Source organism: Cyanistes caeruleus, chromosome 1 (genome assembly GCF_971803275.1).
Source record: "Cyanistes caeruleus chromosome 1, bCyaCae1.hap1.1, whole genome shotgun sequence".
In the NCBI taxonomy this organism is placed as follows: Eukaryota; Metazoa; Chordata; class Aves; order Passeriformes; family Paridae; genus Cyanistes; species Cyanistes caeruleus.
Genome location: NC_141701.1, coordinates 26,799,081 through 26,825,395, shown reverse-complemented (window position 1 = coordinate 26,825,395; position 26,315 = coordinate 26,799,081). Strand labels below are relative to the sequence as shown.

General features: G+C 35.5%; 1 long non-coding RNA gene across 1 annotated transcript in view; it reads left to right on the top strand.

Moving 5' to 3' along the window:
• Positions 1 to 23,782, top strand: part of LOC147655399 (uncharacterized) — a 36,579-nt gene extending 12,797 nt beyond the window's left edge. Inside the window, exons 3-5 of the long non-coding RNA XR_015285168.1 lie at positions 18,640 to 18,730; positions 19,101 to 19,242; positions 22,935 to 23,782. This is a non-coding gene — a long non-coding RNA (uncharacterized LOC147655399). The remainder of the gene's footprint in view (positions 1 to 18,639; positions 18,731 to 19,100; positions 19,243 to 22,934) is intronic.
• The last annotated feature ends 2,533 nt before the right edge of the window (positions 23,783 to 26,315 follow it).

Below are 26,315 nucleotides of genomic sequence, written 5' to 3'. Positions count from 1 at the left end.
GGAAAGTTCAAGGACCAAACACATATAGGTCCACTGAGAGCACATTTAATGCATGATATATAAGTAAAAAAATTGTCTCACTGCCTAATATTGTTTTTACAGAGCAAGTGAGACCAGATGTCTTGCTGGTCTTGGTTTGTCCTAAAGGATTGCAGCCCATTCTAGAGCAGGGGAAGGAGCAACAGGGAGCTTTTAGGGACTGATCCCATTTCCTATCTCCCTCCAAGTAGTGTTGAAGGAGTCAGAAATGAAGAAATTAAGTTGAGCCTGGAAAGGAGGGAGATGGGGATTGAAAGAATGTTATTTTAAGGTTTGGTTCTCACCACTGAAATACATTTTTAATTGGCAATAAATCAATTTTTCCCCAAGGAAATGCTGTTTTGTTTGTGTTGGTAATCAGTAGAAAATTATCTTCTTTTCTTTATCTTAACCTTTTCCATCTTAGTTTTTCCCCCTTTCCTTTTGAAAAGGTGGAGAAAAAGAGCAGGTAGTTGAACATTTGGCAGCCAGCCCAGGTAAACCCATCACAGAATATTAAGTAATTTTTGTCAAAAGGCTTCATATACAGCTCTACAGAGCACTTATACAAAGCTGTTTGCTTTTTAGAAACTTTAGGGTCAATACATTTTGGTTTTTCTTTTGGAATGTATTTATTTATTTGCTTTTTGGCATTTCTCTTTGCTGAATGTGACAGACATAACTGCATAAAAAAATAAGTCTGGGGAGATAGATATGCTGACTTTTTCTATGCTGTTGAAAACTTTCATGAAATATTAGTTACTCTGTGCCTTACTGGGTTGTGTTCTGTTATAGACCTTATTCACATGCTTTTTTGTGAAAGTTTCCTGAATGTAAATTATTTCAGACTGATTATTAAATGTTGAGTGAACTGGATTTTTCCAGTGAAAATTTGGCTTGATCTTCAGTGTTTACATAATTAGCTTAATCCCAAACTTGTCACAGACTTGACATGTTTACCCATATTAAATTCATTTATATGGGTAGCACTCGCACACCACTTCTGAATCAGCAGACAGTAACTGACTACTGAGGGCACAGAGGCACAGAGGATGAATGGCCTGAACAGCTTCTCAGCAGTTCTTAGAACTGCTTCTCAGCTGTTTCCTGGCTCTTTGAGCACTCACAGTCCATTTCATGGCAAAATTAAACATCAGTTCAAACCACCACTGTAGGTAGTTTGAGACAACATGCTTTACTTAGCTTTGAAACAGTCACTTAGAGCTAAGAGGGATCTTACTGCTTCTCAGCTGCTGGCTGGTACTGGGTAATTGAGACAGTTTCTAATTGTGTGAGAACATGTCCTTGATTCTATAACAGCATAAATGACCCCTTTCTTGTTCCAGCTCAAGCTGCTTCAGAGGAGGAGTACCCCTGTGATCAGACACCCATTCCCACTGTGATTCCGTGGGCACCAGCAGCTGCTGCTTTTTAGAATTGTCCAGCGCTTCTTGGTAGGGTTTGCGTCGGGATAGTGCTGTGCATTCTCTCCTCACCTTTGTGGCACCAACCAGGAATGGATGAAGTTAGAGAAGGCTGACACACACATTAATGTCCACAGAGGGGTCACAGAATAAAGTGGTGGTTTTCTTTGGGCTGAAGCTGATGACAGATGGTGCAAAGAGTCTTCCCAGAGATTCTGATTGTGGTGTTTATGTTGGAGCTGCTCAGAGCAGTACCACTAACACAGTCTGTTTCCAATGGACCCCTACTTAAGAGGTACTTACTAACAGCTGAGAAATAAAAAGCTTCTTAAGAGGCCACAGATTATATTTACATTTGCCTGTCTCCTCATGGTTAGATTCAGCTGATTTTATCTGGAGAGGAGGGAAAGGTGATAAAGGAGATACTAATATCCTTTGAAGCATTGAGAGGTGTGTGTCACATGTGTTAAAATACTGAAAGAAAAAAATGAGCACAGGACAGAGGCTTCAAAATGTAATGTTTATTCTAGAAAATAATTAAATCTATCATCACAGACATAGAGATGAAATTCTAGTTGTGTTTGAATAGTGAATGACAGGAGCACTGACTACATCTTTTTGTGTACATCTTGTGGCATATGATCAACTCACAGTCAACCCTGAAATTGTTCAGAATCTGCTGCTCCATCTGAATTGTTACAAATCTATGGGGCCGGATGGGATTAATCCAAGAATCCTCAAACAGCTGGCTGATATCATCACAAAACCTCTCTTGATGATTTTTGACTGGTCTTAGAAATTCAGAAAGGTCTCAGCTGATTGGAACCTGACAAATATTGGGCTGATTTTCAAGAACAGCAACAAAGAGGACCCTGGACACTCCAGGCCTGTCAGCCTGCCTTCAGTGCCTGGTAAATTTATAGAGAAGATTATTCTTGGAGGTATTGAAAAACACCTGAAAGAGAATGCAATCATTGGCCACAACCAGCACAGTTTGATAAATATAATCAATCTAAACACGGAAGAAAGTGATGCTTGTCAAAATTTTTTTCCTTTTATGACAAGATAACCCACCTTGCTGATCAAGGAGTCCAACTGATCCTTTTGGATTTCAGTAAAGCTTTCAATGCCATCTGCCACAGAACCCTCCTGTCCAGCTCACAGCTGGATAAACACATCATGTGATGGATGAACACCTGGCTCATGGGTCAGGCACAAAGGCTGACAGGGAATGGGGTGACATCAGACTGGGGACCTGTCACCAGTGGGGTTCCACAGTGATCCATCTTAGGTGACCAGGGACAGGACATGAGGATAAAGCCTGAAGCTGTGTCAGGGGAGGTTTAGGTTGGATATCAGAAAAAGGTTCTTCACCCAGGGGGTGGGCACTGGAACAGGGTCCCTGGGAAGTGACCACAGCACCAAGCCTGACAGAGCTGAAAGCGACATTTGGATAATTCTCTCAGGCACATGGTGTGACTCTTGGCAATGGTGCTGTGCAGGGCCAGGAGCTGGACTCGGTGATCATTATGGGTCCATTTCAATTCAGCTTGTTCTGTGATTCTGTGATATTTTATTACACTTACTGCTCTATTTGACAAAATACTGCTTTTAGTCTCCCTGTGATAGCAGTCCGTGGGAATATTGCCTGTCTGATTTCTTTTGGGGAAGTTTTTATGACACATCCCCTAACTAGCACTTATTGTTTTTCTTACAGCTCAGAATGTGAGCCCTTACTGAGTTAGAAAGTTAATTCTCTTCTGTCCCTTGGAGAGAAGTTTGATTGTCAGATTAGATGAAGTGAACATTGAACAAAATGAATGGGTCTGCAGTAAGAAAAATGAGACCAGTGAATACTGGGTTGGTGCCAATGTCTCAGAAGTAAAGGTTCTAGGTAAAAAGTAGGGTTTGTCCTTTTATTTTTATTTCAGGAAGACATTGATGTCATGTTTCTGACCTTAAACAGCAAGGTAAGGACTTTGATTTTAGTGAAGCTCAGCATATTTGTCTTGGATCTTTCATTGGGAATTCTGGTTCTTATCACCAGAATTGTAATATTTGATAAGTTTTCTTGTATGTTTTTGATAACATATGGTGGAAGTTGACCCTGGCTGGAAGCCAGGAGCTAAAGCCCCACTAAAGATACTATCACTGCCTTCCTCAGCTGGACAGGGGAGAGTAAATAGAATGAAAGGCTTGTGGATTGAGTTAATGGCAAGGAGAGTTCACTCACCAGTTGCCATTGTGGGCAAAACAGACTCTACTTGGGAAAATTATTTTAATTTATTATCAATTAAATCAGAGAAGGATAATGAAAAACAAAACCAAATCCTAAAAGTACATTCTTCCTCTCTCAATTCCACCTTCCTTCTTCTGGGGTTCAGTTCCACTACCTCCTCCCTGACAGTGGCACAGGAGTGTGTGGAATGGAAGATGCAGTCAGTTCATCCATGAAAAGTTGTCTCTGCTTCTCCTTTCTCTTCTGGAAGAGAGCTCCTCACACTTTGCCCCTGCTCCACTGTGGGTTCCCCACCATGGGAGACAGTGATCCATGAACTTCTCCAAGGTGAGTCCTTCCCACAGACTGCTGTTTTTCATCTACTGTTCCATTGTGGGGTTCCCTTCCACAAGGTGCACTCCTTCAGGAACAGGCTGCCCCTGTGTGAGCCCCCCATGAGCTCACAAGTCCTGCCAGTGAAACTGTTCCAGTGTGGGCTCCTCTTTCCATTGGGAAACAATTCCTGTCAGGAACCTGCTCCCATACGGGCTTTCCACAGTGCCACAGCCTCGTTTGAGCATCCACCCCCTCTGGAGTGGGGCTCTCCAAGGGCTGCAGGTGGATCTCTCCTCCAGTGGGGACCTCCATGTGCTGCAGGGGCACAGCTGCCTCACCATGGGCTGCACCAGGAGCTGCAGGGCAACCTCAGCTCCAGTGCCTGGAGGACCTTCTCTCCCTCCTTAACTGATCTTGGTGTCTGCAAAATTGTTGCTGTCATGTATTCTCACTCCTTTCTCCACCTGCCAATGCTATGGAAATTGAAGTGCAGCAACTTCTTCCCTTTCTTAAATCTGTTACCCCAGAGGTACCATCACCTTTGCTGATGGTCTTGGCCTTGGCGAGCAGCAGATCCTCTTTCAAAATGTTCCAGCTAGGTTACATTTTTCAGACTTATTTCATTGAAAAGACTCCCCAGTCACAATAAAACTTTTAAGTACTGTCTAGTTATATATAAAATTTTAAAATAAGATTATGAAATTTTTGCAGCTAGAGAGATGAAATACTTGCAGTTAATTCACCTGTTTCTTTTTTCCTTTTCATTTTGATCTTTAACAGAAAGAAACCTTACTGAAGTCTCAAAATTTCTCAGGAAAGAGACCTAATTTTCAGTGGGGTCTTCTCTGTGGTTGTTGAATTGAGTTTTAAAAATATTTACATATTTGTTACTTGAATATTATTTTAATATCCCTTGTAATTTTTTGTTAGTGCCACATAAAATAGTTCTAGTCATTTGTTGAGACTTAAAGGAACACTAGGGAGAACAAAGGTTGAATACATTGAAAATGGTACACATTTTTGATGAGTATTTGAAAATAAGGAACTCAAAATCACTAGACAGATTAGGCTTATTCTGTATATAGCATACTGAAATTGACTAAGTCACTAAATGATACATATAAGGATGGAATACATTTTTAAGAAATCAAACTAATAATATCTTTTTCAGTATATAAAAATAAAAAAATGTAGTAAAACCAGGCCAATTTAATGAAATAGACCCATTGCTTAATTCAGTTTCTCATGAATCAAAATAAAATCTATTCTGCAAGGCTTTAGTGCTCTCCTAAGAAAATAGAAGCTGAATAAAATCATATTTTAAAAAAATAATATTTTGCTTCAGCATACTTTTTGGTGGCTGTTTATTGTACACATCTATTAGTGTTCCAATTTATTTAAATGGCCTATAAAAAGAAATAATAGACAGGTAATATTTTTCCCTCCCAGACTCTTTCCTGTATTCCCAGCAGCACCCCATCAGTCTCCTTGCAGAAAAGCTCTCATTCATCAACATCTTTGGGAACAAAGAACCACAGAGGCTTGAGTTTTTATCTGGCAGCTACGCAGAAGGTGCGGCTGAAGCAGCATTTTGGAAACTCCTTAGCACTTGGTATATAGCAATTTACAGGAATTTGAAAAAATTCCCAGCATAACACATCTTATATAAATACTTTGACTGAAAACTTTCAGAACCAATTTCAATATGAGAAAGCAACTGTTCTCTCCTGCCTCTGTATATGTTCTTTAATAGTACTATTCTAAAACTTCTGGCAGAGAATAAGATTATTTTTTAAAGAAGCTGAAGAAAATATTTACAGACTATTTGAAACCAGTGATTGAATCCAAAGAGCTTGGGGAGGCTTGAAACAATTATTTGGTTTGATAAAAAAGGGATAAACTTTTAGTACTAGCAGTGTATATATAAATAAATAGTGAGGCAATTTAAAGGAAATAGTCTTTTATTCTACAAAAACAACAAGATATATTTTGTGGAAGAGGTTGCATGTTTCTAATCTTTCTCAGCTAAGAGAATCATTTAAGAGGAAGGGCTGTTTGTGCTGCAATGAATACAGAGTAATCCTTGAAAATACCAGCACCTGGGTACAGGGCATTCTGCAGTCCAGTATTCACTTCTACCATGGGATCTAAAGGATGCTGTTTGTCTAAGTGCAAACTGAATCCTGTTCTAAACCTTCTGTCTGGGAAAAACAAAGAGCTGCCAGCCTCAGTTCAGCAGCTCTCAGAAGTTATAGGTATCCCATGTAACACATTTTTTCCTTCTGACAAATATGTGCATGTGTTTCAGCTTGTAGCATTTCAAACATTGCTGTTTGTTCAGTTAATATTTTTTTTCTTGTATTTTAAGAACAAAAATAGTAATAAAAATAACAATAATAACAACAACAACAATAAAAATAAAAATACATTCTGCTTATTCAAGTAAAGGATTATTCCACACATGGCATGTAGAATTCAAGCATGTGACAACGCAGTGATAAATTTTTCACAACTGATAACTTAATCTGTTTCAACCTTAATTACATATTTGGTTGTACAAAAGAACAAATATATTCTGTTATGTGCTCTGGAGAGAAAAAAAGAGATAATTAAGACAATCTCTCATGTAATGCTTACCTGTTAAATTTCTGATTGTTCATCTGTGAAAGGCCATTACTATCAATAAAAATGTGCCATGTAGTACAATGAAGCTGTGGGCATCTTAATTTAATTTTTCAATACTCTATTATATTTGAATTCATGACAACTTTAAATTAATGAAAGCACAGACATCTAATAATTGAAAAACTGCTAAATAAAGAAGAATCTTAAAGATTGTCCAGGTCTTAATATACCAAAATAGTGTATTATCACTGATCTTGATGGCAGCTGAGAAGATCACTAAGGAACTTTATTAGTATTATCTGCAGACTCAAACAAACTTGGACTTTTATTCAGTCAAAGCCCTGTATAGTTCTGACTAGACTTGTCATTTACTCTTATTTGGCTGTTTGTTCTAATATTCAATGCCATTCAGAATTTATTTTCCACATTTCTCCTTTTGCCCCTTTTCATTGTTATAATTATCCTTTCTTTTTTCCTTTTCTTTCAGTCTATCTTCAGCTAGCTTTAAGTACCCTTCACCCTATTAGAATCGTGAATTAAAACACTGTTGCTAGTCATCATATACTTTGTTCTGTCTGCTTTTTCCTTCTGCCTTCCTGTGTTTCAATTATTTTAGCTCAGAGCCCTTTTAGACAGAAATCCCCTGTATTTCCCCAAGAAAAAGACATAACGTTTTTGGGCTCTGTGCTATGCTGATCTTTGATTGCAATCCTGAAAAGCAGCATTAGCTTCTTATACACAATGACACTTGTTGACATCTTGAATAAAATACACTCCAGTTTGTGTTTCACACATGATTACCTTATACATCTATAGGTATTAAATTAGCTTTGAAGATAAGACTGTCACCTAGGTAGTAGAAATTTGTGAAGTAAGTTATTAGAAATTACGTATCTCAAAACTAACATTTACAGTCTTACAAACATGGCACAAAGGAAGAATTTTTTATTCCATTCTAAGACCTGTCTGTGTCTATCTCTATACTTAATTGATACCAATATTTGAAAGTGTAATTTCAGTACCAACTAGATAAAAAATTTCATTCTCAAGACCTTTCAATGGTAAAAATTAACCTAATATTTATTGGCTAGGCATTATTGTGATGTGTTTTGTGCCACAGAATGTGGGCAGGTTACTAAGTAGGTTAGATACAACTAAAGCTTTTAAGAGTCCATCATGTAGCAATTCACTAAGAGTGTGGACATAAGTTCATTGAAATACATGGGAATTTCATGACAGGATTTCAGTTGATGTGGTGCTGTGAACAATGAAATATTTCTGGGTTATATACATTTCATGAGAAAATTTATATCATGTCATCCTTTTATGAAGATGACATTCTGTTACGATGCAGACCTAAAAAGTGTGTTGCTATTATTATTCAAGACATAATAAATTCAGCAGGAGATCATGTCATTCTTACATTTCTTTGTCAATAAGCATGGGGGATAAAAGAAATTCCCATGAAATTCTAATGTAGGTATTTTAATGGTTAATGTCTCTGGTTGAGCATCTCACTTGTGTACAGATTTAGGCTGAGTATTATTATATGGCACAAGAACTGTGTTTTGGCAAGCATGAGCTGGGAGCACCCGTCAGAAGAGCAGAATACAGATAGGTCATGGTGAGAAACTCAGAATTCTTTATAGGTTCCTCAGAGATTTTTTACCTGGGATCTAATACCAATGACAGGCTGTATATGTTAATACAATTTAGTATTATATAATTTTCAGTGGAGGTAAAATAATGATACATTAAATTTAGCCTAAACTATAACTGAAACCCTATATTCATCATATGTGTATGAAAACTGAGTACATTTTATCACTAAAATAAATTTCCAAGAAATTCCAGAAACAATTGTTAAACTGCTATTTTAAAGTGCTGTCTGTTGAGTCAGTCTCTGAAACTAGAGATTGTCCTTGATCTCTTTCCAAAAGCAACCAATCCTCTAACCCTCACAGAGATAAAACACTTCACCATAAAGAAGTAAACTTCCCTCCCTTTCAAAATAAAAGTATATTAAATGTATTTAATGTATTTTTTTTTTCTGTGAGGGTGATTGAGCACAGATATATATTGTACAGTTTTCATCCTTGGAGATTCTCAAGAACTGTCTAAACAATGCTCTGGGCACTCTGCTCTAAATGATCCTGACTCAGCAGATGGGGTGGACAAGATAACCTCCAGAGGCCTCTTCCGATCTCAGTCTTTCTGTGATTAAATGATAAATTACTTTTGTTGTTGGAATCAGCTTCCTATTTCCTCTCAAAGTTCTCAGGCAACATATGTGTTGCTCACTGGGCAATGGCAACAAATGCACATCCATAAATGGTGAGAAGAAAGGATCTGGGGACATACCAGCTGCTGTCAGTGTCCACACCAGAGTCAGTAGTTATACTTCAGGAAATCTTTTCTGCTTCTAGAGATGAGAATTACTATATGAGTCAAAAGATATATTATTTGAAAGAAATGCTATTTTACCATAGCATATTTTAAGATCTTAAAATATTAATCAATGTTATCTTCTGTTATTTATATACGAGACTGCAGTCCAGATTATTAAATGGAATGTGGCAGATTTAGCAGACACTTTCTGTACATGGTTTCATGCAACAGTCAGTCTGACACTTCTCACGTATAAGCTCCTGCTGTATTTGACATTTATTGGGACAAATCTTCACTTTGATATCCAAGAGAAGCTATTATAAAGAATTCCAGTTTTAAATCTATTTTGCATATGCCAGTTGCTATTTAGACAGTTTTTATGACTAAATCAGACCTTCTTTACTAGCATGATGAAAAGCACCCCTACAAAGTAGCTTGTCTCTGCCAGATTTCAGCTTCCTAGATGCAGCTAATTCTGTGCTAGATGTTTGCAAAAAGTGCCATTGAAATACATGATATTGAAGAGTTTTGTTCAGTAATTGTAATTTCATTCAGTCTGAAATGCTTTGACTCCCCCTTCTCATGTCCACAAAATTTTCCCTGAACAGACACCAGATCTTGATATTTAGACAGGCTTAGAAAGGATTACTGGAGGAAATGTCAGGCAGCCTTTACTTTGTGAGAAATATTTTCACTGAAAATATCTAAGTATAAAATAAATTCAATTGCCATGGTGTCTCCTTTTCCAAAATGAGAACTTGTTAATACAGCCACCTATTCCTCCAGATGGAAGGACAACACAGACTCTTCAGAAGCATCTCAACACACTCATAACTACAAATAAAAAGTTCTGAGAGGCTCACCAGTCATCTGCTTGCTTTCCCAATGCACACAGCTGCTCAGAGGTCACTGCATTCCAAATGAATGAGGTCTTGCTCTGCTTGGAAAACTGACAGGGAGCAGAAGGGTCCTTATGGCTACACCTGAACCAGTGGTGCAGGATGGATCTGTGGTCGTGACTGGACCTGATTTTCTCTGGATGTGTGTCATCCTCTTGTCTCTTCTTGAGAGTGAAGGAAGCAAAGACAATATGGTATGAGAAGGTATTGCACTGCACTCCTAGACTCGAGTCTCATCTGGAGGAACATGGCACTGGGATCTCGGAGTGAGGCATTGAGACCGGGCTCTGGGAAATCTCTTTGACTTTGGCTGAGACCTTGAAAGGTCTATGCTGTAAGCATAGAAAACTTTCTGTGTTTAGGTCTTATCCTGACCTTTATTTCATCCTCCAAACCACATACTAATTCAGGTTATGTTAACTGGTTTTGTTTTGCTTTGTTCTAGAAACCTTCTGGTAGGTCTAAAATATTTGAAAAGGACGAGTCAGTGTGCGTCATTGTTTGAATTTCAACATCCAGCCTATTTTGCCCCAGAATATAATGTGATGTGAGAAACACCAACTAATGTCCAGACAACAGTGAAAAAATCCTACTCTGACTGCTTAAATCTCACTGATAAAGAAGCTTGGGAATGTTTGTGTGCCATTTCTGCTAGGTTGACAGCAGCTGCCAAATCAGGACTTGGTGAATTATTTGAAGCAAATGAACATTCTGTCACGTTGTTGTTTATTTTGTCAAGTTGCTGGATTGGATAAACTTTTTTCATCGTTTTATCATTTTCCCATTTCAGACTGTGTCAGTTTTTATGGAAATATTTGTCATTGTCATGAGTCAAGCTTAGTCATAGCCACATGGGCAGAATAAAACTGGCTTATATATTAGCAGAACATTTATGTAAAGCTTTGGGAACTAATAAAGATTTTTCAATATTTGTGGCATGTGTGCATGTCCACAAATACATATATATAACTCACAAAGCTGAGTTACACAGCTTTTTCTCCATGTAAACTAGAAAGGAAGGTAAATTATATGAATTGTCCTAGGAAACACTGGTAAAAATATTTTTTAAGTATTTGGACAACACTCTGGAACCCCTTGTGTGATTCTTGGCCTGTCATGTGCAGGACCACGAGTTGTGCTGGATGATCCTAATGGGTCCCTTCCAGTATATTCAGTGATTCTGTAATTTGTCTTATGACCATCTTTTACATTTTTGATGTTATATATTTTGAATTAAATTATTTTTGGAGGTATTTTATCAGAAATAATGTGTTAAAATACACAGATTATGTAAGAAATACATAGTAATATTTATACATACCTCATTTCCCATATTGTCTTCTTTGCAGTAATTTTTTAGTGTATTTAAAATAACAAATCCCTTGGTCACTGTTCTTGATGCTGCTCATTCCTTCCAAAACTCTAGAGTTACACACTAAGTTGAATGAAAAAAAAATCTGTAGTGTGGGAAAATCTATAAGCAAGCAGAAGACATTTTGCACCATTTTGCATGGCTTTAACTAATTTTTTAATGAATCGAGGATAGCTATAAATTTCAGATATTTAATGTGAATAATGTGTTAAATACATGTAGTCTATTATTGTCTCAAGATATTCTTCAAAAGTCAGTGAAAACTTTTTTATTATAACTGCATAAACATCCAGGAAAATAGAGGTATAGAGGTATGTAAAATTAACTATAAGGAGATATAAATTATACTATTTTTGTGTTTGATCACCTAGAAGATAAGCCACTTGTAAATACAATAAAGAGAAATGATCATTTGTTGATGAGATAGATTTTCATGGAAATGCTGGAAAAGGTTCTGTAGGCCAATAAGGAAAATGTTCTTTATTTTTCTATCTATTTTCTTTTCTTTTCTTTTCTTTTTTTTTTTTTTTTTTTACTTTATATCTGGGATAACTAGTTACTTTTTGTTCTTGAAATCTTTATTTGACATTAAACTCAGGTTCGTTTTTAATTGGACAAAACAAAAGAAAAGTTAAAGTGGGAATTCTTACATAAAATATCTTCACAGATTAAAAATAACAGAACTAGTACCTGCTTCACAACCAGAGTAATTTAAAATGTGGTTTTGAATTTTAGCTCTGACCATGAATTTCTATTCCCTCTTTTTAGTTGTCTACTAGTTTTATTTCTAAAATGTCATATCTGGAGATCTGATCTAAATTTCATGAAAGTAAAAATTTGGAAAGGAATTAAGCTCATCTCACCTACCCTTCACTTAATCAAAGTATATTTTGAATTGTTGTTGTCAAAACCATCTTTATTGCTCAGAGGCATCAGACTGGGGGGCAGAGTCAAGAACATCCTTAGTCCAAGAAAAGCTACTTAGTTATGGATGAGATGAATGAATGAATGAATCACTTCTTCACAGAGCTCACTTCTAGATATTGACTATAAGAAGAGCTGAAACAATGAGCATAAACTAGCTACATTGCTACTTTAGATGAGACGAATTGTACTTGTTTAGAAAATTCTGGTTTTGGTTTGAGACACCTCCTCAGCAAGAGATCAAAATGTAATTGTTTTTCTCTAAAAAAATTACTTCTGACTGTGGCATTCAGTGTTATTTTCTACTTTACTTCAGAGTGTTTGTTAGCTTATTCACTCAAGATTTATGAAATGAAGGCTTCAAGTACTCTCTTTAGGTCTTCATCCTATCAACTTTTGCTTTAATTTGCATATAATTTTCACAAACATGTACTATTTTATTCTTTAACATGTTTTTTTGTGGTTTTTTTTTTCTGACAGTTTGTATATTCTTGAATGTTTCTTTTCATAAGTTTTATATCTTTCCCAGACATTTGTATCCCAACCTTGATGGTTTCCCTGGTCCTTCAGAGGGTTTCCTCTATTGATTCTCAAAATTATTCCTCTTTATTGGCATCATCACATTTACTTCAGCCTGAATATTTTCTCTCTGTACCATCTGTTAGAATGTAATTTAGACCATCAAACAAGATTATAGGTTGAGTTTTCAGACTTGCTAAGCTTTTTCTCATCTCTTCTCCCATTAAAGACAATGATAAACTCTCCCTTATTTTAGAAGAACAAAAATAGTGGTGAGCTAAAGGCTTTCATTCTGTGAAAAGCAATTACAATTTTGTCCTTTTTCTCTTTTATTCTTACAAAACATTTTAGAAAAGGTGTCACCCAAAACATTGTTATCCTCTGAAACTTGAGGACTTAAATAATAGTTTATTATTTTTTCTTATTTTGTTATTTTGTGGTAGCCAAAACGACAAAACAGTTTTTGCTGTAGAGAAGGTGTATTAAACCTGGGTTAGGTGGTTGTTTAAACTGGTTTGATGGCTGCTTTACCTCACTGTACAGCAAAACTAGACCAGCAATTCATTTTGATCTGTGTCAAATAATTTTGTCAGGTTTTATTTCTTCCTTCAATGGGAAAAAAAAAATATTGTGAAATATAGGGTACAGCTACTGTAGCTTAGCATAAGTTCATTAGAACATCATTTATTTTTACAACTTTAGAGTTTGAATTAGAGACACTGTAATGATATAATATATTCCCAGTTTTTTGTATGTCTGTTCAATGAGTTTTATAAGTAATGATCTAATAAAAATTAGTAGTAGAAGTAGTGATAGCCTTGTTTAATCAGTAAAATGAGTAAAAAAGTAGAGAGTTGCAAGTATTTCCAGCAGAATTATGCAATGACTACTTTTCCAATGACATAAAAATGTGATGGAATGAATCAGAATTATATTGATAGGCAAATACTTATAAACAATGCCCATAAAAAGGGAACCTAAAATGTATTAAAAGTATTGGAGCAGGTCTTTTTATGTCACAGGTTTAAATTAACCTGAAATGAGTCAAACAACCTTATGCCGGGCTAGAGGCTTGTTTGTGGATTACAATGGGTCTAACAGTCTTTGTCACTGTGGACATTAAGAGTTGTGGTGGGAAGCAGGAAAAGAATTTGGAAAGCTTTAGAATTCAAGATTTGTGTATTGTTCATAAAATGTTCCTACCTCCAAGAGAAAAATTCTCAGTACTGTTGAAAATGTTACTTTTCTTGTATTTTTTTTTCTTTTAGGAACCTCCCTTTACTTTTCTCAAAAATAGGCTTACACTTAACCACATCATAATTTCACAGTAGTTGGTTGATATCATTGTTTACTATGGTTATAACTTTATTTTAGTATCCCCATAGATACTGTAGCTTCCTGGCAGTAGGCAGTGCAGCTGAAAAAGGCTTAACAGTAAATTAATGATTTAACTGAAGTGTAAAATATGAAATGTATTTTCATAATGCATTATAAGTTTCTTCTATAATTTCTTTTATTTCAGAAAACTTCTTACAATATGCTTTTGTGTGTTTTGCTTTTCTTGTTACAAAGTAAGTAAAACTAGGTGAAATAAGAACATTGTAGGATTTATTAATTCTGGATTACATAATATTTACTGAGAAGTCAAAGCACCTGTGGCACTACTGTTGGGGAAAAGGATAAATTCAATAAAATTTTGGAAAATCAGCAGTTTTCTTGTAGAGGTTTTTTTTACTCCTTTTACCAGAAATTTCCAGATGAGTTCATCCAGACACTTATTGTCTACCAAAAGGAAAAAAACAAAATATTTTCTTGCTTCAAATTTAAGATACCATATATTGAAGGAATAATTAACAATGCAGGACATAAATCAATAATAAAAACCAGACTGTATTTTGCATTGCAATGAGTTTATATGTTTTACAAGGCCTGAGTGGAAGCCAATGTGTCTGTTGTAAAGAGCATTGAACATTAAATGAAAGAGTGTATTCTGGTAAATAGAAATAGTTACAATTATTTGGGAACCCCAGACATATCAGATGCCAGCTGGGATACCAGTCCTTGACTGAACAAGTAAAAGAATAGTCACAGAAATACCTAAAATACTTTGCAATTATAAAAATTATTGATGATTCACGTTTTTTTTGGCATTTGGGGAACCAGGAGTTTCAAGAGATTGTCAATAGATTATAAGGAGTCTCCCCCACTCCCACATCCCTAAAAAGCCCCTAAAAATTCCAACAACCAGTGTTACCTGTTTGCATGGTCAGCCAGTGCAAACACTCCTACATTCTGACCTGTATGCCTTATATGCCTCACATCAGGTGTTAGGAATTTTAAACTAGTGAGTTTATTCAAATATCAAACCACTTGACCAATTAAGTACTTGCATGAAAAAACAGATTTGTGACTGAAGATATTACCTTAACTGGTCACAAAAACATAATTCAGGGAAGACTTGATTCAAATATTGAAAATTAAATCTAAAATATGGGGTCAAAACTAGACAGGTTACAATGATAAGTAAATTGGAGCAATTTTTTCAGAGACTTAGTGAATTGCATAATATACAAGAGCTGGCCTATTCATATCAGGGCTGTATAATTTTATGAAAGATGTGCTACAGACCGAGCAGAAGCTGAGGACTTGGTATAGTAGGGCTCATCATCCTTTTGCATGAAAGATATGCTCTTATCTGTTTCCAGTATTTGAAATTCTGGGTCTGGAATTTGCTAGAATTTTACTCTTTGCAAGACAAGCATGGCCCATATGAATGCCATAGCATATGGCATCCACATCACCTCTCATAAAACAAGTAAGGCCTGAGAAGACAGCAGTGAAAACGGCAACAAAAGGAATCCTACCAACAGGAAAATAAAAACCCAACCAAAACCAACAAAAACAAACCAAAGACATCTCCAAAAAAAGGGGCACATTTCTGTAGCTGGATGAAACACGGAGGGGAGGGTGAGCTGGGTGCAGAAGCTGAATGGTGTTTACTTCACACTGGGATAATAAGATCTCCTTGTGGATCCTAGAAATGCCTCACAAACACACGGTAATTGAAGAGCCTGTCTGAGCTAGAGGCAGTCTGTGACTGCTGATTTGCTCCAAACTGTAAGCTCATCTGGAAACATCTAGGTATGAATGATAAAGGTGGGTAGGAGGAACAGGCTCCTTCTGAAAAGTGATATGTTTTAGAAGCCATTATAACAGCTAACAAAATCTCATCATTTCTGTGAATAAGTGGTTCTGTTTTGGACCAAAATAATAGGGGGAAAGAAAAAGAAAAATTTCTGTAAGGAATCAAAACACATTTTAAAATATTTTGAAAAACTTAAAATACTTAATATAAGAATGCCTAACTATCTTAATGTCCTGATTGTCTTTCACTTTTTAGGAAACACTCCAGGGCTCTTTACTGAGAGTCATGTAGCCTTGTTACAAACAAATAGTACAAGGTATAAGGCTCATGAGACAGCATGGTCAGATGGAATTCTGGGGTTCCTGTGTATTCTAGATGTGTATGTATACAAGAGGGTATGCTGAAATATAAGCCATACAATCCCCCTTTTCCTTCTCCTTACTGGATTGCTCAGTATAGATTAACCAGAGCCAGCTTTTAGGAGGCACTATTTGCTAAGCAAAGTTGACAGTTGGTAAATTTAATTTCAAACTAAGCCTGTAGGCCACTACTGCTCTGTAATTTAGATGTGGAATTTAAATTTTATAATGCTCTGTGCAGTCAGGTCAGATTCAATAACACTAATTGCAGAGTGGGAATAGTACTCTGCTTGGGGGTAGTGCCTCAGAGCACTTCCCACATGCCCCCCTGTCTCGTATGCAGGTAATCTTTTCTTTTAAACTCTTGCTTTTCGGTTCCATTCTCACATATAAGGTGTGGATCAGCACATGGGGGAATTTTTCAATGAATCAAGATGGGATACAGAACTGCAATATGACACTTTGTTTAATAAAATTTAGCATTTCTAAAAATTGTACTTTGTTGCACTTGTATGACCTGACAGTCAGACAAGGTATGTTTCTTAACAGAAGGTATGATTTTTAATGTTGATTTCTGTCCTCTGGTTTCATTACGTCAGAGGTGGATCCACATACTGCTACACAGTGCAAATGAAGTGAATTTGTCCCACTCCAAAAAAAAAATAAAATAGTGTAGAAATATCCTGCAGTATTCAGAAGGCACAATCACATCTTTTCTCAAAATCATTTGTGCTGCTATTATAATAATATTCATAGGACTTATCATCAAGAAAAGTAATGCTTAAAGTCAAATAAGAAAATATATAAAAATCTGAATTAAAAGTAAAACTATCAGGATTTAATGCATCGTTGGTGCCCTTTTTTGAACACATGAAATTAAATTTCCAAGAAAAAGAATAAGATTTATAAGATTAATGGATTTCTCGTACTTATAGCTCAAAATTTGGAAGTAAATTAACATTTGAATATTCTCAGGCACTAAACCAGAAATTCATGACCTATTTTCTTGTGGAACAGAAACATTTGCAGCTGCCACTGCAGCAGCTGTCAAAATGAGGATAGTGATGCTGATGACACTCTATGTGTGCAGTGAGGCTTTCATTCTTGACATGCCCATTCATTCACACAGGTGGGAGAAGCCTGAAAGAGATAATTTTTCTCACTTCACATAGCTGACTTTAATCAAACAGTTTAACCTAGTCCTTCCTCTTCTCAAGGTTATGGAAGACAAGGGGAAAAGACAAAAAAAGACAAGTCTTCCTTTACATTCTTCCTATCTTTAATATAAATTGTCCTGGATTTGTATTTTTCTGAGTTTTATTACACAGTGTGTCTTCTTTTCAATGCAGGAAATTTCAGGTTTGTCTGGAGTCCTAGAAAGAGATCTCAAAGCAGTAGTGGATGAAGACTAATAGGCCAGTTTTCTTAAAGGTGGTTAGGCCTAATAATTAATGGTTAAACCTTGAAAGCTTTTCTCATCAAATAGTTCTGTGAGGACTTTCTCCATGATACGTGACATTCACCTGTCACTCTGCTGAAGTTTTTCCCAAAATCTGTGGGACACTGTGGCTTTACTTTGAATATTTTCAGAAGACTTACTGGAAAGAAAAACTAAGAGTAGAGGGAACACTCTCTCTTTCCTCTGTCTTAATACTGACTGATATCACACACACACCATCTCATGTGACATGGAATAAGGCAAACTGTGCTCTGATGTTCCTCACTCCACTGAGGTTTTCATCTACATCTGAATTAAAAGAATGTAAATAGTGTTTAACATATGGTTAATTTCACTTACAGCAAGTATGCAAAATTAGCCTTTCTGTGTTTCTCTCCACTGTAGAAAACAACCTCAATTTATTTTATGATTCATGATATTCTTCATATCCCTAATTTCATGTTCTCATCATCAGACACAAATGATGGTTTCTTCTGAAAAGATGATAAATGATCTAACAATTTTTTTCTTGTTAATTCACAGAAAGAGAAGAATACTTGAATATTACTGCAATTTTTAGAGTATTGACTTTTATTTACCATTGTACTGATAATGCTTTCTATAATACAATTTTTTTTCTCCATACTAATTAGATTAACTGAAGCAAGACAAATACATATTGGGCTGTTTTATATAAAATTAACATTTCACACATGAAGGTTCTTCTAAGTGTACGTTACCATCTTCTAGACCATCTGGCAGATTCATCAGCCTAATAGGCTTGGTCAGAATTTAAACCTGTTCAGATTTCAAATTTCAAGTCCTACTGGGCTCATCCTTTTCTCTAGTGTACTGTTGCACATTACATACTTAATAAAAAGATCCTGAGAAAGGAATGATTCTTGGACTTCATTTTGTGTTTTATCATAGCAATATATAGATACACTTTCTTTCAATGTAATTGTGCCCTGCAGGCATCGGGGTCAGAGAAGAAGGAAGAGGATGAGGTGCTCCTGTGCTGGATCAGGTTCCCCTGCAGCCCCTGGAGCCAGCCACAGGGAACAGGTAATTCCCTGCAGTTTATGGAGCAGATTGTGCAAGAGCAAGTGGATACTACCTTAGGAAGTGATGGCCTGTGGATGACGCACACCAGAGCTGGTTCATCTTAAATACATATATAAAACCCTTGGAGGTTACCCACACTGGCACAGAGGAAAGGTGTGAGAAGAAAGGAGTGACAGAGAAGGAACTTTTACAGACTGTCTGAAAACTCCATTCCCCATCCTCTTGTGCTACTCAGGGTGAAGGGCAGTGGGTAGAGGAATTTGGAATGAAGGAATTCATTTAACACTGTTTTTCCCATAAAGGTAATGGGTATGTGATCCCACTGTCTTCATCTCTGACCAGTCTTTTCCATCTTATTTCCATCTTCCAGTTCAGGAGGGGGAGTGAAAGAGCTGCTGGGTGGGAATCTGGCTGCTGGCCAGTGGCAAACCACCAAATGCTAAAATGCTGATCAAGCTCTCTTGAATGAAGACACTTTTCTTCCCCTCTTAAATGTGCTGAGTTTTTGATAGGTGAGTAATTAGTATATTATGGCTGCTGATCTTACATTAGGTGTTACTTGATTTTTATATTCTATTTCTTGCTTGCTATCTACATCTTTTTGTAAATTATGATACTTTACATGCTCTCTGGAGTTGAATCTTTACAGAATTAGTTTAATCTTTCTCTTATTAGTTGAATCTTCTATAATTATTTAGAATTGGAAGTTGAAATAAAAGCTTGCTTTTGACAACAGAGATTCCATGCACTAGACTTTATATAGTGTAGTTATCTTGTTTTGCTATTAGAAACCTTATTGTTTCACCTGGACCTTTTAAATCACTGTTTTCCTTGTTTTGAATTAAAAAAACAGAATTCGTAGTGAAGTACACTGGCAGTCTGTTTCTGATGTGACATTTGCAATAGATTGTTGATTATTACTTCATTTTTTTGTCATCTCCATTTTTTTCTGAAAATGTGTTTTTACTCTAGGCAGAGACCAAAAATGTGTCCATGATTATTTTTTTTTCAAGTTACTAGACAGCTGAAATACAGCAGCTGACCATATGAGTACTCCTACTTGTATACGAGAGCTCAAACAAGTCTGCTTAAGGCACTGAAATTCACTAATCACAAAAAATCTTCAAACTGAGCCTTTAGTTCACCTTTGATATAAGGGACAAAATTTTAAGCACTAAATTTTGATTACTATGATCCAATTGCTTCTAACCTGTTTTAGTTAGTCTCATATTTAATATATCTTATTATAAACATCATTTGCAAACAATTCTTTAATGAGGTATTATATTGAGGACTTGCACATAAATTGTACAAGTACTTTGCCTTCATTGAATTTGTCATGTAAAATTAGCCCTAATTTTTGGCGACCCCAATGAATGTAAATGAGTAAAAACATGGTGTTGGAAAGTCATAAACTCCCTCAATATGAACAAGCTTAACAATGTCTTTCTATGGCAGGAAAAGAAAGACTATGGTAGGCAATGGTTCAAGAGATTATGTTTGAATATATCATTAGCTTTTAACTTCAAACAACATACTTTGGGGCATGTTCTTTAATGTCATGAGTAGACAGTGCTGCACCTATGGTAATAAAGCCAAATTAATGGTTAGGAAGCTGCCATCTAAAACAACGATATGAGAAGCCAAAAAAATCATAGAATCATGGGATGGTTAGGGTTGAGAGGGACCATAAACATTCAAACATCATCCAGTTCCAAGCCATGGGCAGGGACAGCTTTCACTCAATAAGGTTGTTCTGGGCCTCATCCAATGTGTCCTTAAACACTTCCAGGGATGGAGATATATCTAGGCAAGACAGTGCTGCTTGCATTCAAAAAAAGGGAACTGTGTTCATGCCTGAAGCAGAACAGATTAATTTGGGCACTCTTTTCACAATGATGTACATGTTCCATAGGGAAACATACTTGAAATGTGAAATGTGGTCCAGTTCTTTCCAGTTCATCTAAAACTTGAGCAGTGGACAAGGTGTTGCTCTGGATGCACATTGTTAAGCTGGATGGACTTCTCAGCAATTCTTTGTCTCTCTTGAAGCTGTTCCTGAAACACTCTGCACGAACACATCTTAGGACCATTCCTGAATGCTATGGTCTCCATTGCAGAATTAAGCTGGTAGAGATGTTTATGATTGGCAAAGCCACCTCGTCCAGTTCTCTGGAAAACCAGGTCATCTCAGATAACAACACAACTAAGTCTGATCAGTGTCTTATGTCAGTGAAGACCTAATTTCAAGGTAACAAAATTCTGCTGCTTTTCTTTGAGAGCAGATCTAAACTGCCAAAATATTCAGACTTGATTCCATAAGTGTTTTGTTCCTGTTGTCCCTTGGGACCACGATCAGCCCTGCAATGGGCTTTGATGAAAAACATTTAAAGTTCTGCTCAATGTTTGTATTTTTTTACTACCTGCAAACTGTCATAGGCCTATCAACTGATGTCATTTCTGTCAACAGAAAATTTGGCCAAATGCTATTGCTCTGTGTAGGGATTACCTTCAGTTGCCAAATCTAAACTGCTGCAGCCTGTTCTATCACACTTAGAGTGGCAGCCAAGGGGAGGAATCTTATCTCACATCGTAACAGAAACTCTCAGCTTCTGTTAAGGTAGAAGAGGGTAACTTTCAGCTTCTGATGCTTAAAACAAATAATTATGGTCTTCATTCTCACAACTGACTATTAGAAAATGCCTTTCTTATTTTTCCTGCAACATCAAACTGCCTGAAATACCAGGACGCTCTTGAATTTTGAAAAGCAGATAAACATCTCTAGCTTCTGAAGTCCCCAGTTACAAAACAGCTGTCAGAGAGGAGTCATCTCATTCACAGATCCTAAAAATCTCTTTTCTCCTGCAACATACTGGGCAATTTGGCAAGATTACTAGGCAAGGTTTTATTGGATACTTGTCTGTGTTTTGGCAAGCATTAGTTGAAACAGATGTTTATATATAACATTTTTATTTCTGAAACATGCTTCATCTGAAAACTAGTTTGTTTTATTGCCCTTGCTACTCCTTTTGGAAAGTTGTTACAGAGTATTGTGGCTCTGATGATTTCAACTTCTAATTTCCAACCCAAATGTATTTATTACCCATCTAGAAGTATTTTTATTAGGTCAACATATTTGTTTATTTTAAATACCTTTTCCTCTTCTTTCATGTTTCTGCCTAACTACACTATATATTTATGCAGAATAATCTTATCACATTTCAGTTCATTTTGCTAAATTAAACAACACAAGATCTTTTTGTCTTATTTCATATTGCTTTGGATACTCTGTGGTTCTCATCACATACATCTTAGAATTGCATTTGCTAATTGATGGATGTGACACATTATTATCAACAATCACCCAGCTACTTCACATTGTTTTGTCTCCTCCAGCTGTTGAGATCAGAATTTACTTTTGTTCTTCTATAATGTTTGTTCCACCTTTAGTGTTATGCAATCCCATATTACCCACTTCTGTGCTATACTGTGGTCTGTTTGATATTGTTTTAGTAAATTTTATCAGCTAGAATTTACTTTTAGTGTCTGCATGAAATGTAATGTAAATGTGAAACAAGATCTCTACCATGACTAATCCTTGACTAACTCTTTCAGTAGTTTATCCTGGCTTGATTATTCCCTTCTCAGATCTGGCAGTTGCCAGCTGCTTTTCAGTCAGTTTACTATTTACAGAGCAATTCTTGCTCTTATGTTCTCCCACTTGGAAATTCCCATAGGTAATCTATCAGATGTTTTGCCATATGTCTGATAGATTAATTATATTGTTACTTCTCTTCTTATTTTATGTTATGGGCTAGAGATATGAGGCTATTCTGAATCCAGGATTCTTAGATAACTTTGGATTTCCTCACATTTCTCCTAAGTACTAACTAATTACTAAGTATACTAAGTATGAAAGTATTACTTCACTAAGTAAATGCATTCTTTACTTTAAAATAACTCAGTTTTAACTTGCAATTTATACAGTCATTACCTTCAGATAAAGAATAGATTTATGTGGAGTACTGAACTCTATAGGGCTTGATTGAATTGAAACATAGATTTCAATTTTTTTTGGCATAATAAAGACTTGAATTTTGTTTTATTAACTCTTAAATCTGTCCATTGTTTGTCAATTTCTTATATAAGTTATGGTAACCAATAACTCTCCTATTTTGTTCTTTCTGACTGTTTTGTCTTTCAGATAAAATACCTAAATAGTCACTGGGATACAGATTGAGGAAGTGAGAATCAGTCCAGGCTGATGCTTTTTGGAAAGAAGAAGCCTCTGTTCCTAAACATAATGAATATTCAATTATTTATACAAGACAGAAGAGATTAGACATGGGAGATGAAGGAGACTTTCTCCCTTGGTTTCCCAATGTGTTTTTAACCTGTTGGGCCACCTGAGAAGTGAGAGCTAGAGTTCAAACACTAGAGTATGAAAATTCAGTTTGAGTACTCTTCTAAGCTATTGATAAAAAAGGAGTGTAAAATTTCTTTTCATCCTCTTCTGGCTGCTTTGTGAATATGGCCTTATATTTTTTTCTAAATTTCTCAGAAAACCTGAAAAGAAACATAGTGTTTTGTATCTGAATGAGTTGACTGTTTCACTTTACTTATATTTGTTTAATTGTGGGGGGAAACAGCAGTGAAATGATTTGTTTCTTTTGGCAAAAGATTTATAAATAAAAGTAGCTTATTTCCCTCAATTGCGAGTAAAGGGGGATGTTTTGTTTTGGCTTGTTTGCCCTCTGAAATGAAAAATCTATTTATATGTGGTTACAAGCAACTGATTCCTGTTTCTTAGTCCAGCTTCGTGGTTTTCATAGAAATACCTAATACATTGAATTGGATTAAATACTTCTTATGCTAAATATCTAGAAAAATATATAAAGAGAGATTCAGGGCAGGCGATGCAGTCACGTCTGTCAGGAGCCCTATGCACCTATGAATTTATATGTTTCACTTACACTATTTGTACTTTCAAGTGTTATAATTTAGTCATCATCTTTTAAAGTCTAGGATCACCAGCAAGGACATTTTAATAACAAAATCTGGTTGTATTATTGAATAAAGTTTAATGGACTAAGCTTTCTGTATGACCTTATATTCCTCAATTAACAAGGAAGGAGACTCTTCCAAAAATAGCTATGGAACAGTCTGCTCTTATATGTATACAACAGACATGTATATAAGTAAAATTTGTTGATTTATTAACAATAATATTTTTCATTATAAAAATCTTTGACTCATGCTAATTTATATACTGAGAATGTTCCCAAAACTGTATAGTTTATTTCAATATTTAGTTACTACTGTTAAATTAGTGATTAAATATTAAAAATTAAGATAGTAATAAGAGAATATCAGGAAATCATTGTATTTTAATAGCAATAATTTATTTTAAAAGTTGCTTTACCTTTCTGCAATCATGGAAAATGAAACTAACAACTAGATCTTGCCTGTAATGAAAACACTTACCAACTTGTCGTAAACAATTTGTATTTACCCAGAGAGTACTGACTCATTATATTCTTGTATTGGCTTTTCATCTAAAGTGGTGAGACCCATATATGAAACTGTTATTTCCTTTACAATAAATTGAATGAACAATCTGTTTCTTTTTTTTTCTAAGATCCAGTAAATCAAACTTTTTCAACATTTATTAACATTTAAAAAAAAAAAAAAAATCTCTTTTCAGAGTCATTCCTTAGGAAAATAACCAGAAAATTATGCTTGCATGAACAGGACAAAATTAGACCTGTTTTTACAGATTTATCACAGAGTAATAATCTTTAGTTACCAGATATTAAAGGGCCTGAGCACTTGCAGATTACCAAAATATGGCTTATGGCCTTGGACTACTTACTAATAACTAGCCTTATTTTTATTATTTTATTGAAAGCCTTGGATCAACATTGCTTTTTACAGTTTCCTTGCATTGCCTTGGAAGAGCAAATTGGACTTCCACAAAACCCTTAATTAGCGTTCTGCATTTTAAAATGGCATTTCAATTGTTTGAAAAGACACGCAGAATAATTTCAGATTTTCTTTCCTATGCCACTACAATCTTGTTTATTTATTTCAAAGGTTGTACTGCAGAGTTAATAGCATTTGGTATATGTTTTTGTAGCATTTAAAACAGCACAAGGGAGGCAGTGTGAAACAGGCCAATTTTATATAAGACTGATTTTTCTGCACTTGCAAAGAGAAGCTGCAATAGCTGGAACCCCACCTTGGAGATAAGTGCAAAATGTTGCCATCTACCTAAAACCCAATGTCAGTTTTAGCCTAAGAAATCAAAGTGAAATGTTTTATAAAGGAAGAAGAAAAACAATATCCCTTGAAAATGTAAGTCTCTAAAAGCTATTTACTGAAATCAATGAGTGCTGTAATGGTTCTGTTGCACAAAGATACAGAGTTTTTGTTGGTTTTTTGTTTTTTTTAACTGTCATTGCAGCTACCAGCATTATTAAGCTGGATAATTATATTGACTGTATAAAGCTGTTGTAACATGATGTGGTTCTATTGCTCCCTAGCTGTGCAGGTGTACTCTAACTATATGGAATACAAAGATGGGTGGAAAAAATCCCATACCTTTTGTAATTTCAGGCCATTTTCAAAAGAGACATTTAAGAGATTATTGTGTACTTTTCCATAAGGAAAATCTTTCCTTTCCCAGGATCCCAGGAGGTCTTTGTGAAAACAGATTCTGATTAAATATAGCTGTCTTGTCCAGTGACAAATAAAGGAGATTTACTTGTTGTGATAGAGAATTATGTGACTGTATGTAGTGCCTGAAAAATGAAAAAATGTTTACATCTTTCCTAAGGTTCCTGGATAACCTTTTGCCACAGCAAATCTCTCAGGTCCCTCAAAGTTTCAAGGAGCAGACAGCCAGGAGAAAATGTGTTTATGAAGAAAGGTTATTTCAAAATATCCTTTAGTAGTTTTTTCTTAACTTTGTGCAGAAAAAAGTCTCAATTTCCCCTAAAATTGTACATGGAATGAAGCATGCAAAAAATGCCTCAAAATTTTATTCATGTTCTAAATGTTCTAAAATTTTATTCACTATAGAACTGACAATTGTACAAATGGCATTTATTTTGAATAGGAAAATAGGAATCAGTGTTGTGCTATTTTAAGTTAGATTTAAGCTTCTAAACATTTTCATGTTTCTAGAAATTTCATTGATTATTTCAGGACATTGTTACATTTATTATATAAGTCCTAGAAATTTCTGGTTTCGGCACACTTGTTACACTTTATTTTCCAAGCTCCTCCCTAGAGTTATTCAATGTCTTTTAGACATTTTAGACTCTTTTAGAATGTCTGTAATTCTCCTGTTTTATCAATATCAGAAGTTTGAGTTCTAACCCTCTAGTGATTTGTAGCTAGCATATACATTTCTTACTCATTAAAGCCTTTAAGAATGCTAATACTCTGAGACAGAGTGTTTTGTTACACTTTGAGCAAAATAAATGACTATATAAATTATCAGACAGAAAAGAAATTATTTTTATTGCATCTTTTTAGCTTTCCATTTCAAAGACTGAGTCAAGTAAGAGTAAAGAATTAATGT